Source organism: Diachasma alloeum, unplaced genomic scaffold (genome assembly GCF_001412515.2).
Source record: "Diachasma alloeum isolate Michigan unplaced genomic scaffold, Dall2.0 Dall_scaffold_00406, whole genome shotgun sequence".
Lineage (NCBI taxonomy): Eukaryota > Metazoa > Arthropoda > Insecta > Hymenoptera > Braconidae > Diachasma > Diachasma alloeum.
This window is the reverse complement of record NW_021680545.1, coordinates 546,720-559,172: the sequence shown is the minus strand read 5'-3', so window position 1 is coordinate 559,172 and position 12,453 is coordinate 546,720. Positions and strand designations below refer to the sequence as shown.

The following is a 12,453-nucleotide window of genomic DNA, read 5'->3' as shown; positions in this document are numbered from 1 at the left end:
TTGCCTTGTGCATAAAATGCACGATCCAGTCAATAGCGCCACGATTCACTTAATTTTAACCGAGGTCTAACCGTGGTTTCCTAATCCAAAAACTGGCCCTCAGCACTAAAGCGCGAATTGTTCGTGAACGCGCGCAACCGCGCGCGTTATAGATCTGAGAATATTATTATTGGAGTGTGAGAATATTATGGGAGAGAAGAAATATCGATGTGTATTTTAATGAATAAAGAAGAGAAAATTGTGTTAAAATTAAGAATTGAAGTGTGTTAAAATTAAGAGGTTTTTATTATTAATACTGCAGTGACATTTCGTTGTCTTCCTGGTGGAAATGATGTAAGTAGATTTCTTTCAATATAAATCCTTCGACGTAATAAAAAAGTATAGTAAAAAAAGAAATAATCTTAAAGTTATCGAGTTTTATACGTGTTTACATACATCCGTTAGCTTGTTAGTTTTTAAGTTGGAAAAAAAGTCGGTAGTCGTGAAGTACGTAAAGAGAAGAGAAAAGAAAGGAGAAAAAAATAACTCGTGAATCGCNTTTGAATTTGTACGAGACAAATCTACTCAATCGAGTTACTTGAGAGTGCAGCTGACTTCCGATGATAGCATGAAATTTCCAGATTTGAAAATTCGAATGCATCATATGACCTGTCATATGATAGTCATGTCATCCTCTTCTTGCGGTTCGGATTTTTTTTTCTAAATTTTAATTCTTTTTGAATTTTTATATTTTATGGTAAACGAAAATAGCTTCTTAATGTTTTTCTATCGTATTTGTAATCAGACCGATTCTCAGCGCTAAAGCGCTGATTGTTCGTAAACGCGCGCAACCGCGCGCGTTATGGACCTAGTATTATTTGAAAGGATCAAGCTGGAGTATGAAATTTCGCCATCATACATCGGCAGTTTAATCGAATTTTATTCGGATGTAAATGGAAGGAAATGAAGAAATTGAAAAGGATTCATGAATGAAATATCAAGTTGGTTGGAACGAGTTTAATTGAGTTTTTTGAAGTGTTTTAGAAATGATGAGCGAGATAAAAAAAACATTGACTTATCTTTCCCATCAGTTGACTCCATAGATTGTGGACATGCTGGATTTCCTATGCGGTCGCTAGTTTTGGGGTTGAGATGAATGTAAAATAGGAGTCGGTTTACTAATTAATAACTGTTTATTAAAGGAATTTGGGGCAAAAAAGAAATACAAAAAGGAGTGACACGTCTGCGGACTAGGAAGGAAAATAAAAGAATAACGGGAAAGAAAGAGACGATCGTACATGAAGGTGGTTGAGAGGGCGGAAAAGGGCAAATACGTAACACTAGTCCCTCTCTTGAAAAGTTGTCATCCCGACAACAACGCGTCTGTTAAAGGCAATTAGTGAAATTCCAGTTAATTAATAACTGAAATGAGACTTCAATTATCTGGGGCCTTTAAATGGGCACATTTAATAATGAATAACTGTTTATTAAAAATTTTGGGGCGAAATAAATAATAAAAAGAAGTGACGCGTTCTCGGACTAGGAAGGAAGATAAAAGAATAACAGTGAAGAAAAAAACGATCGTATATGAAGATGGTTGAGAGGGAGGAAAAGGACAAATACGCAACAATATTATATTCTTATGCTTTCTGCTATCTCTTCAGCGGTAACAGGAACCAAAAATAATGCATAAACCAGAGGAAGTTATTCCCAAGTGCTCTCGCAAAAGGCATCATAAATTCAATTTTATTTTTCAATTATTATTCACCCCTTTTGAATTCGCTCGATTGCAGGAAATCCATTTGTGAATGACTTGATTCAATGCTTCCACCACTCTGTAGAGGAAACGATACGTTTGGTTCATGAACGCTAAAAAATCTCTTGCAACTTTTCATTGGTAAGAGCCTCCAGATAAAAAATTAAGGCTTGACCGCACTTGTAGATGTGTGGGTATCGTGTCTTTCTTGATAGCTTCTGGGAGAAAATTAGTCAATTCCTCAAGAAGCAATACTGCACCTTCTCTAGTAAATTTATAAAATGATTCTTCAGAAATCTATAAAAAATATAATTTCGTGACTTCTTACCTGAATGGGCTATGTCGAATGGGTTAGTTGTATCACGTACACGCCGACGATATAATCGTAACGTGTTTCTTTCTCGACATTCTTCAATATCCTCAATGTCTTTAACATCGTTTTCCCCCAATAATAATCGTAAAAAATCCATGCCACTGGAATTTTTTATACATGAGAGAGTTAATTGATTGTTTAATATTGTAAAATACGATTCAATTAATTAATTACATTTACTTTATGGAATGGAGCACAGGAAATCACTCAAATAGATCGCTATAAACCAGTTAAAAACAAGGAAAAAAACAAGGAATAACACAATAAATGATTAAAAGGAAAATCTTAGTGTATCAGAATCGATGAATCACAATAATTAATAATAAAATGGTTATATATTTTGCAATCATTAATGCAAATTATAACCTTGGTATTACTTAATTTTGACAGAAAAACAATAATATTATTGAGCATGTTACGTCATCTAGCAGACAAATTATCTACTGCTTCTCATATTTTCACGAAAAGACGTTGCGTTGCGTCTTCGTCTCACTAAACACTCTCGCTTTTCACTTCTCACCCGTCAGATACGATCAAATTCGGGCCCCTGGTAACATACCAACAATCGATAAAGTCGATTACCCCTGGTAAAACTGTGAATAGACAAATCCTTTATACTAATAACTGTCGGTAACTTATCACCAGTTGTTCTCTTCGCAGAATCCAATCGCACCCATCAGTTTCCGGAAGTGACGCAAGAGCCACGATAAAATTTGATCAAGGCCCTTCATAAACCCATCCAATAAGAATTTATCGCCATCAAAGCAGCATTACAACTCATCATACCCCGTTCAATGGCGAAACGGTCAGAGCCAAGCAATCAACTTTACGACATCATGATTCCACACTATATTAAATATCAGAAGCTACTAAGAAAGAAGCAATACCTGCCGGCACCAGCACTTTTCTATTACCTGAATGTCAATAAATCCCCCTGAACATTTACTCTTCTACATCAATACAAGCCGCAATATTTCAAAGTCACAAACTTTACCAGTAATTCCATTTTCTTCAAAATGGGAAAATGTCCCACGATATATGAGGCAACCATCAGCTACAAAGACTGTCCTTTGCAGGATCAGAAGGAATCTTGAAATATGTAAGTGATAAACCCACCCCTCCGCCCTGTACCACTGCTATACCACCCGGACATTAATGTGACAAGTGCATGCTTTCATTTTTAATGAAAATTCTTGTCACCGAAGATACTCGATTAAACTTGTAACATCTGGGTAATGTGTAGAAGAGTTCCAAGGGTATTCCGTAGGTGAGATGGTTCAGTTGACTGAGGGAAGCGCCTGTGGCATCTGCGGCGCGGTCTGACTACCAGTGCGCTCAATCTACTCGGATCGGTGCGTGCCTCAGTCGGCGGTTGGACTCCGCGTGTGCGCGACGTTCACCATTTATATTTCGCAACTCCCTCCTGATGCGGCAACTCGTAAACGCGAATCTCGGAGTATGTTACGATCACACACGTGCTTGAGGCATTCCAATGTTTCGATAAAAATAAACCGCCGTGATTTTTCGGGTTGAGTGGATATCCTCGTCATCAACAGGAAATTCCAACTATTAAATTTGCTTTTCGGGGTGTTTTAACTTTGTTTTTAAATTTAGATTTTTTTAGAATAAATATGACACATTGGTTTAATGATTTTTTGAAATGATCACTGCATTTACACCGAAAAAGTTCAGTTCTATGTGACCATTACCAAGTGTAATTCAAATGCTCGTCCCATTCTCGAGAGGATAGTCGCACAGTTGAACGACAAATTTGCCGGAGGGAGGAACGATCGTGGACCCGATGTACAGAGGTGATAAAAATATACCGGAGGAAAATCTCGGCTTTAAGCCAAGTGCCTGAGAGTATGAATATAGGGTCAGTTGATAAGATGATTCAAATGACAATTGAACAACTGTTTTAAATCATCAGTTAGAGTGTAGTGTTCCCATTTGTCATTCCAAGAATAAAAACAAGGGTGAAGTGAAAATATTGATTTCACTGGGAACCGATTTTAAGTTTAAAGCTTGATCTCCCTTGTTAACGAGTTTGACCTGTCAATCTTTGTAAAATGGAAAGCGTTTGACGGGAGGGTCTTTACGAGAGCGTGAAAATCCCTATTTCGAAGGCCTGGTACGTGAACATGCATATTCAGAGCATATTTAAAAAAGAGATTTTACCAGATTTTTTAACCATTTTTTTGCTCCGATAACTCATTTCGCTCGTGAAAGGATGCATTCATTTTTCACCGCGCGTTTGTCCAACAACAGTTCGGCTAAACGAGTACTTGTGTTTTAAACAAAAGGATTGTTTCGAAAAAACAGAAAAAAATAGAATAGGATGTGGAAAAATGTGGTTCAGTGCCAGGAGGTTGTCACAACTGCACAATGAAAAAAGAATTAGCTACAAATTTTTGGAACGTTGGGAGCGTTCATTTCATTGGGCCACGGTTGGAGACCATTATCTCTTGAAAAAGTTGACTGATATCCGTTATTATTCTGGTATAACTTTGGTGCAAATTAATGTCCTAAGTAGAAGTAATAAAATGAGCCTCGAAGAACGCCAGTGTTCCATCGATTTTCAATTTATCTCCCATGGTTTAATACACCTCGGTGCTACGGCAAAGGAGGCTATGCATTCCAAATGCGCATGATATACATATCTTCTGTTTACCTCTAATACCTCGACTAATGGTCTTTCCTTCTTATGCGGTGCAAGAATAATGGTTATGACATTGCGTCACTCACATATTCCGGAATTTCTGGGATATGATATTAACGGCAGGCTTGAAGCATCATTTTTTTTTCTTAAGGTACCGTGGTGGCACTAGTTTTTCAATGGGATCCAAATAGCCGAATTTGGAGCACCGCAGCAGCATAATTTCGAACGAATAAATATTTAAACGCGTCGAAGTCTATTTTCATTGTTTTCCTCTCGAAGTACATTTATTTCTGCACGAATTACAATATTCATTTACATTATACAGAGTGCAATAAATTCCTAAAATTATATTTATGCGGGGTGCTCGATCGACTGATCTGTTTATCGAGCCTTGTATAGTGTACAGATGGTAGGATTCAGTCACACTTCATAAGGATCTGGAAACAAAATGTACGCATGTATTGATGGATAATTTTTGTATCGTTGCAGATTGAAACAAAACGAAAAAAAAAAACAAAAATCGAGATTTGGGTTCACAGAATGCGAGGTGGGAAAGCTTGAGAAATCTATTCTTTCTAACCCTATAATCGATTTTTTACCGGTTCAGAACAAATGTGAGTTGAAAATTCAATAACAGGGAGTTGCTAAATCTGTAGTGGAGTGGTAAATTGTTTTGTGGAGTGGTGCATTTTTAAAAAAATTTCTATTGCGTGAATGGAAAACTCTCTCAAACGTGGCCAAATTTTTTAACTCTTCTGAAAAAATTCTATTTTAGCACTTATCCCAGTTTATCACTTCGCTACAGAAATGAGCTCATATAATCAAAAATGAGAAAGATTTGAAGGAGAAACTCCGAGAAAAGGAATTGACTTAAGCTAAGAAGAAGAATTGAATGATTGGTCGAACTTACCTGAGTGAAGTTCAATCACAATTATGTGAGCCATCTTGTCCGAACAGATCAAAGAGTAGTGACGATCTTACCATGTGGTCCATCACAGAGAAGTTCCTAAAAATACCCTAAAAGAAATCTAGTTCCCCTGTGTATCCGTGCGCCCCGACGCCAACCGACGCCGTTATTACTAAAAAACTGATCAAATCACGTCAGGGAAGGAATATTAAGGGGGGGGGGGTTGATCTGTTCGGACCAGACGGCTCACATAATTGTGATTGAACTTCACTTAGGTAAGTTTGTTCAATTATTTAATTATATTTTGTCGTCTCGTCCTCCAGATCAAAGAGTAGATATTCAGAGCATACAAGCGATTTAGTATAAACTCAATAGAACATTTAATAAACTAATTAATAATTATTTAAGTAATAACACACACTCTTCATATTAAGGCTATCATGTATGCTTTGGTTTTAAAGTAATAATACCATTATAAATGATAATAAACAAGTACAGAGTCTGAAGCGAGAACGAAGAAAAAACAAACTCCTCACTATTTGTTTAGATGGGATTATCTAGCTGATTCAATTATGGCTCTAGCAAAACTCTGAGACTCTATGATGGGACGATTGTAGAAAGAAGCGAAGACAGTTGACTTAGCTGTCCAGCCCGCTGCTTTCCTTATGGTCTCTATATTGATACTTTTGAGAGCTGCCAACAAAGTCGCTGCGTGTCGGGTACTGTGAGACTTGAAAATCGTTGTATCAATGTCACACTCATTTAAGGTCTTCTTGACCCAATTACTGATCGTCTGTGTTTTAGCTGGATGATGTGTTTTTTTTACAGTGATGAATAACTTGGAAGATGAGCGTAAATTCTCTGTTTTTTAAAAATATAAGCCCTTAATGCAGAGACTGCACAGAGGTTTGGTTGTGCTTGAAAGATGGCCAATGTTATCAATGGATTTGACTTCTTCTTCTTCGTTGTTTTTATGCGATCAGGAATTGAGATGTACGTGATATCATCCTGAGTCGAGATGTTGTCAATATCAATTTTGGACAAGGTCTGAATGCGTTGAGCTGTTGTCAGGGCCAGAAGTGTACTCAATTTTTTAGTCAAACTCTCTAGCGATAGTTGGTCGTGCGACGGCCATTTATCAAGAGCAGTCAGCACTGATTTGAGATTCCATGGCTTTAATGCACTTAGCCCTTAGAAGAACCGTTGAATCAAGGGTCTGCTAGAAAGGCTACAGCTGATCTGTATGTATTCAAGGATGATGATGACTTAAGAGTTTCATTTTTCTCACCAAGGGATTGGAGAATCTGAGTGACATCAAAGTTGAAAAACTCGAAACCATTCTTTTAGCAAAAAGACCACCAAGACCTCCAGGCTGAGTCGTATTGTTTCAGGGCTCCTTCAGTAATGGAGGTTGATATTACTGGAATAGCTAATTCTGGAGTTCCTCTGCTGGTGTACGCCTGCCTGATAATCTCGTCGCGGCCAGGGTAAGCGATCTCTGTAGTGGACTCTCTCTAGAAGGAGATAATAATAATGTCTTGTTAGTGGTAAACATGATTGGGGGATGAGTCTGCATCCTTTGGATCAAAAGAAACCAACACTTCGTCGACCAATACGGAACAACAATAACTCCCTCAGCTTCATCGTACCAAAATTTTTTGAAGTACTCTAGGAATGAGGCTGAAAGGAGGGAATGCATAAATGTAAATCCTAAACCAGCTAATATTTCTTCGGTTCTGCGTCTGCCTCTGTTTTTTTTTGGATTGAATATATGATGCTAACACCCACAATCTCCTGTCTTCACACCATTGCACGAACGTTTTGCTTCTCTATTGAGCTTAGTAAATTGAACACTGCCCATCTTGTTGAAACAAGCGATGGTAGTCGTATTATCAATACGAAGAAGGAGTTGGCAGGATGATTGAGAAGAAGCGAAGCATTTTGAAGCCAGAAGAGCAGCCTTCAATTCCAAAATATTTATGTGGAGGCTCTTTTCCGAATCAAACCACCAGCCACCCGTGCTTTTGCCTGCACAAAATGCCCCCCATTCTGTGAGTGATGTGTCACTAAAAATCTCCAACGAAAAAAGAGAGTTTGTAATGATTCTCCTAGTCGATAGAATGTTGTCATACCACAAAAGTAGATCTGGGTGAATTTTATCTGTTAATAGCATCCTCTTAGATAATCATTATCACACCTACGAAGCGCCTTAAATTTTTCCCTCTGCAAGATTTTTAAGTAGACTGGGCCACATTCGACGGCTTGGTATGCAGAAACTAACGTACCAATGAACTTAGCCAGTTACCGAATTCTATAGGAGATTGTTTCCTTAAATTTTTCTACGAGCTTGACGATGATCTCTCGCTTCTGATCAGGAAGCCTAATCACCATATTCTTAGAGTCGATGATGAAGCCCAAAAGTTTCACCTCAGTCCTCGGAGACAGCTGGCAATTGTTAACATTGAGGATGAAGCCCAACGATTGCAAGAGATTACGAGCATTTTGAATATTCTCAAGGTATTGATGCTCTGACTGGCCCATCAGCAAGATATCGTCTAAATAAAACACTGAAAGAATACCAGAAGATCTCAAAATATGAGCAACCGGCTTAAGCAGTTTGGTGAAGGCTTGTGGGGCTGTGTTGAGACCACAGAGGAGATAATTGAACTGAAATAATTGACCTTTGTGGGAGAAGCGAAGACATTTTCTGAATTTTTGATGAATAGGAACCAGGAAGTCTGCATCCTTAAGGCCCAAGGTCGCTAGAAAATTTCCTTTCCTAAGAAGATTGATGACGTTCTTCAGATTCTCCATTTTAAAATGGTGGCGTCTTATGAATCTGTTCAACTTTTCAAGGTTTAAGATAAATCTCTTTTCTCCACTATTTTTGTCAATTAAAAAATATGACGAAATAAATTGTCCTTTGACAGGATAACATTTTGATATGGCTCCCCTTGAGATTAGTCCTTCAATCAACTTCGATAAAATGACATCGTTCTCTGATGAAAATACTGGTTCACCTGGGGGAAACCTCTGTGAAGGTCTATTAGTGAAAGGGATTCGATATCCAGAAACAGATGAGAGGATATTCTGATCAGAAGTGATGGTTTTCCATTAATTCAGCAAATAACGGAGTCTCCCAGATGGAATATTTACAGCTACCTGCATTGCTGGCATTGGCTGGTCCTCGACCTGTGCCCCCCTCGGTGCGAGCTCTTGAATCTCGTGTTGTTCCTTGACGAGTTCCTCCCCGAGGGGGGATAGTAGTTTAAATCACGAGACGATGGGGTTCTTGCTGGCTGACGATTCAGTTCCTGATTCTGCTTCTGCCTGAGTGGTAGATACGATCTGGATTTTGGAGGCTTGGCAATCGACTTCGACGATTTTTCTACTGCTTGGGCTGACTTCAATCTCTCAGGAAAATCAGAACCAAACAAATAAGAGTCCACAATAAACAATAGGGCCCAGTAGACTCGTGATACTCGAGCGACGAGACAAGGACATGTAGTAATGCAAGTCCGCAAGAATTTTTCATGCGTCACTAAAGTTAGTAACCAGCATTATGTACTCCTCAGTCCATTCTCTTTTTTCTTTATCGGTCTCCTTCAGATTAATAAGATACGAAACACCCTTACCGACTGCTACCAAGGCCGCACCGATTTGGTTCTGAGATATCGATTGAGCAAAATCTTTACGAATCAACGGAAATTTCAGAGCTGACTTAACCTCTCCGTTCAATGTAGGGGCCCTCATACCAAGACAATTCTCTGGTATAGGATATTTCTTGATTAGTTCAGACCTAGCCTCATTAACCATACCCTCAGACAAAATCTGATTCCATCTGTCTGCTATGGCTTTATTAAGGGGAGGAACTTTTTCACCTTCCTTAGAGGAAATCTCCCCCAAACACTCAAGAACCTCGGGGGGTAAATTTTCTTTTACCTTATCCTTGTCCTCAGCCTCGTTGCCGTCCTCTCGATGAACTTTAACTAACGGTGAGCTCGATCTCAGAGAGCTAGATGACCTTGAGTTGTAAGGCTCGGAACTTGATTCTCTGCTAGGCTGACGCCTTCTCTTAGGCTTTCGAGATGAATCTCATTCTGATGATGACGAGTAACTTGACTGGGATTTGTAGCTTGACCTCTTGGACCTCTGACGCTTGGAGAAAGAATTGTGGCGAGATGATTCTCGATCTCGATGCTTGGAACAAGATTTGTCCGTCGAACCATGTTTGACAGAGCAACACAACTTGTCCGTGCCTGGCCTCTAAGTCTCTCTGCGTGTGCATTTTCCACGAGACAACTTAACCTCCCTTTCCAACCGTTTCAGCTTTGCGAGGATCTCCTCGTCAAAATTTGTACGAGAATGACTCTTCCTACGCCTCGAACTCATCGTAGGTGAATTAGAAAAAGGAAGTACTTGAATGAAACCGAATAAAATTATCAATAAACTGGATAAATTGAATAATGTGTGGGACATACAACTTTATTGGACCGCACAGAAAAACGTAATGGCGTCGGTTGGTGTCGGGGCGCACGGATACACAGGGGAACTAGATTTTTTTTTTAGGGTATTTTTAGGGACTTTTCTGTGATGGACCACATGGTAAGATCGTTACTACTCTTTGATCTGGAGGACGAGCCGGCGAAATATAATCCCAACGTTGTGGCGAAGAAGAGAGAAGTGAAGAGGGAACAGGTGGACAGAGCTCATTCACTGGTCTTTAATCAGGTTTTTACTATTGAAATAACAACAAAATGGCTCTGGATATGTTTTTCATAAATCATTTCCTAAATTTTCTTCGCCTTCAATTTTCTTTATTCGAAAACTGCGACCATGTTATTCGACAACTGGGGTCGGTTGATTTTGGACATCTCAAATCTGGGTTCGAGCACTGTTTTATTTACCCGAATATTCATCTAATTTATAACTTTTTCAATCAAAATCAGGTGTCTTTCTGTTGGAAGAGCATCAGAATTGACTTCTAAATTTAATATTTCACATTTTTACAAGAACAAACACGGATAATCCGATATTAATGGATGGGTGCTCCTTAAACATTCGAAAACTGGTGCCACCACGGTATATCTCTAGACAACAGGTTTTTTTACGATTGTTTTATACATAATGTGTACAATATTCCTCAGCTATTGAACAAAAATTCAACTAGCTGTATTACACAGTTTAGAAGATGATAAATAATTAAATCTGCGTTTCTGACACGCGAGGCATAGGCCACACATATTTAGACTCCGGAGGGTTATGGATTCCCTCGAACTCGATTTTTCCATCTTACGATCTTCTTAACATATGAATCCGTGATAGATTGATAAATTCCGAATACGGTAAATTTTTTGTTAAATTTTATAGTACGGAGTTTCTGCGATATTCAACTCTAAAAAATGAAAATTTCGGGAAATCATTTTGTATTTGATTCAAAAATCAATTAACACATCATTTCTGCAGGATAGAAAAAGTTGATAACTTATGAGAATTTAATAAATTAAGTCATTTAGAATTTCTTTCGGAAATCCATAGAGACTAACTTTTGGATGGTATTGTCTTGGGATATACCTTAAAGAGATTCCGTAATGAACTCGTGGCAGGATTAATGGGACATTTGCGATTACTGTAAACAATCATTTAACTGTTTTTAGATTATTCTAACAATAGAAAGTGTTACACGGAGAAAAACGTTAGACAAAAATTATCGAACAAGTCAAGCAAACGTGGAGCGTACTAGATTTTCAGTACTTTTTCACCCTATATCAAAGAAAGAGTGCGAGAAGAATAGTGAATTTTTCTCTGTTGGCCCAAGAAAATTTATTAAACGTGAAGATAATTTGTGCCGAAAGTGTAAAATTTACGTATAATTCTTCTATAACGAGAATGATTTTTTCCCAAACGTATTTGGTAAAATTTCAATTTTATTCGTTCCCATAACCTTGAGATGATTAAAAAAAAAAAATACCCTACCTGTGTGGCAAATTTTACTGCACTGAGAAAAATCCGACGCTCGTTCAAGAGCGCGGCGCTCATTTCAAGGCATTGCGCCCATAAATGCGTTCAATGTCGCGCGCCTTTATTTTCAAGGAATTTCCGATAAAACGGGCTTTTGAATCAAAGGCGAGAAAATCTCCATTTGAAAGGTCTACAATACTTTGAATCGAGAGCAGAAACTGAGAATGGAAGGCGAGAGAACTCTAACCTAATATTATAAACTAATTGGAGCATCAGGGAAAAATATGGAGTGAAGAAGTGGTGAAACGGACTCTCTTCAATTGCCCATATCTCCCGACTGAATACCATAATTTGAATAAATCAGATTTTAATTTGGAGTTTGAAAAAACCTTTGAAAATTATGTGAAAGATTTTGCTTTGCTGTTTTCGTTTGATTGATATGTAGATTTGGTCCGTTTTACTCCATTATCTTTAGATTTTTATCATTCAGGAAGAAACAAGATGCTAATTGAAAATTAATGAAAAAATATGTGAATAAATAAACAAGTCAGTCTCCAAATCAATCAAACAGAACATATTTTCAGCAAACAGATAAACGAATAAGTCAATAAAATTGGAAATATGGAATTTGAATATTTTCTTTAATCAGGAACAGATGAGCCTGAAACTGGCGAATGATTCTGGCGAACGATATCCACAACTTTTGGAGCGGACTGTACTGCCGACGATCCAAAGGGACCGCGGACAGGGGTCAAGTTTTTTACCTTTAATTTTTATAAATAATTGAGGAACATGACAAAATATGTTTAACACACCCT

At 38.1% G+C, this 12,453-nt stretch overlaps 1 protein-coding gene across 2 annotated transcripts in view; it reads left to right on the top strand.

Moving 5' to 3' along the window:
• Positions 1 to 3,491: 3,491 nt before the first annotated feature.
• Positions 3,492 to 12,453, top strand: part of LOC107042055 — a 366,486-nt gene continuing 357,524 nt past the window's right edge. Inside the window, exon 1 of one of the 2 annotated variants that reach the window (XM_015262927.1) lies at positions 3,492 to 3,919. The gene's annotated coding sequence lies outside the window, so the exon portion shown is untranslated. Of the gene's footprint in view, positions 3,985 to 12,453 lie in introns of both variants that reach the window. The other variant, XM_015262926.1, reaches the window with a different exon arrangement.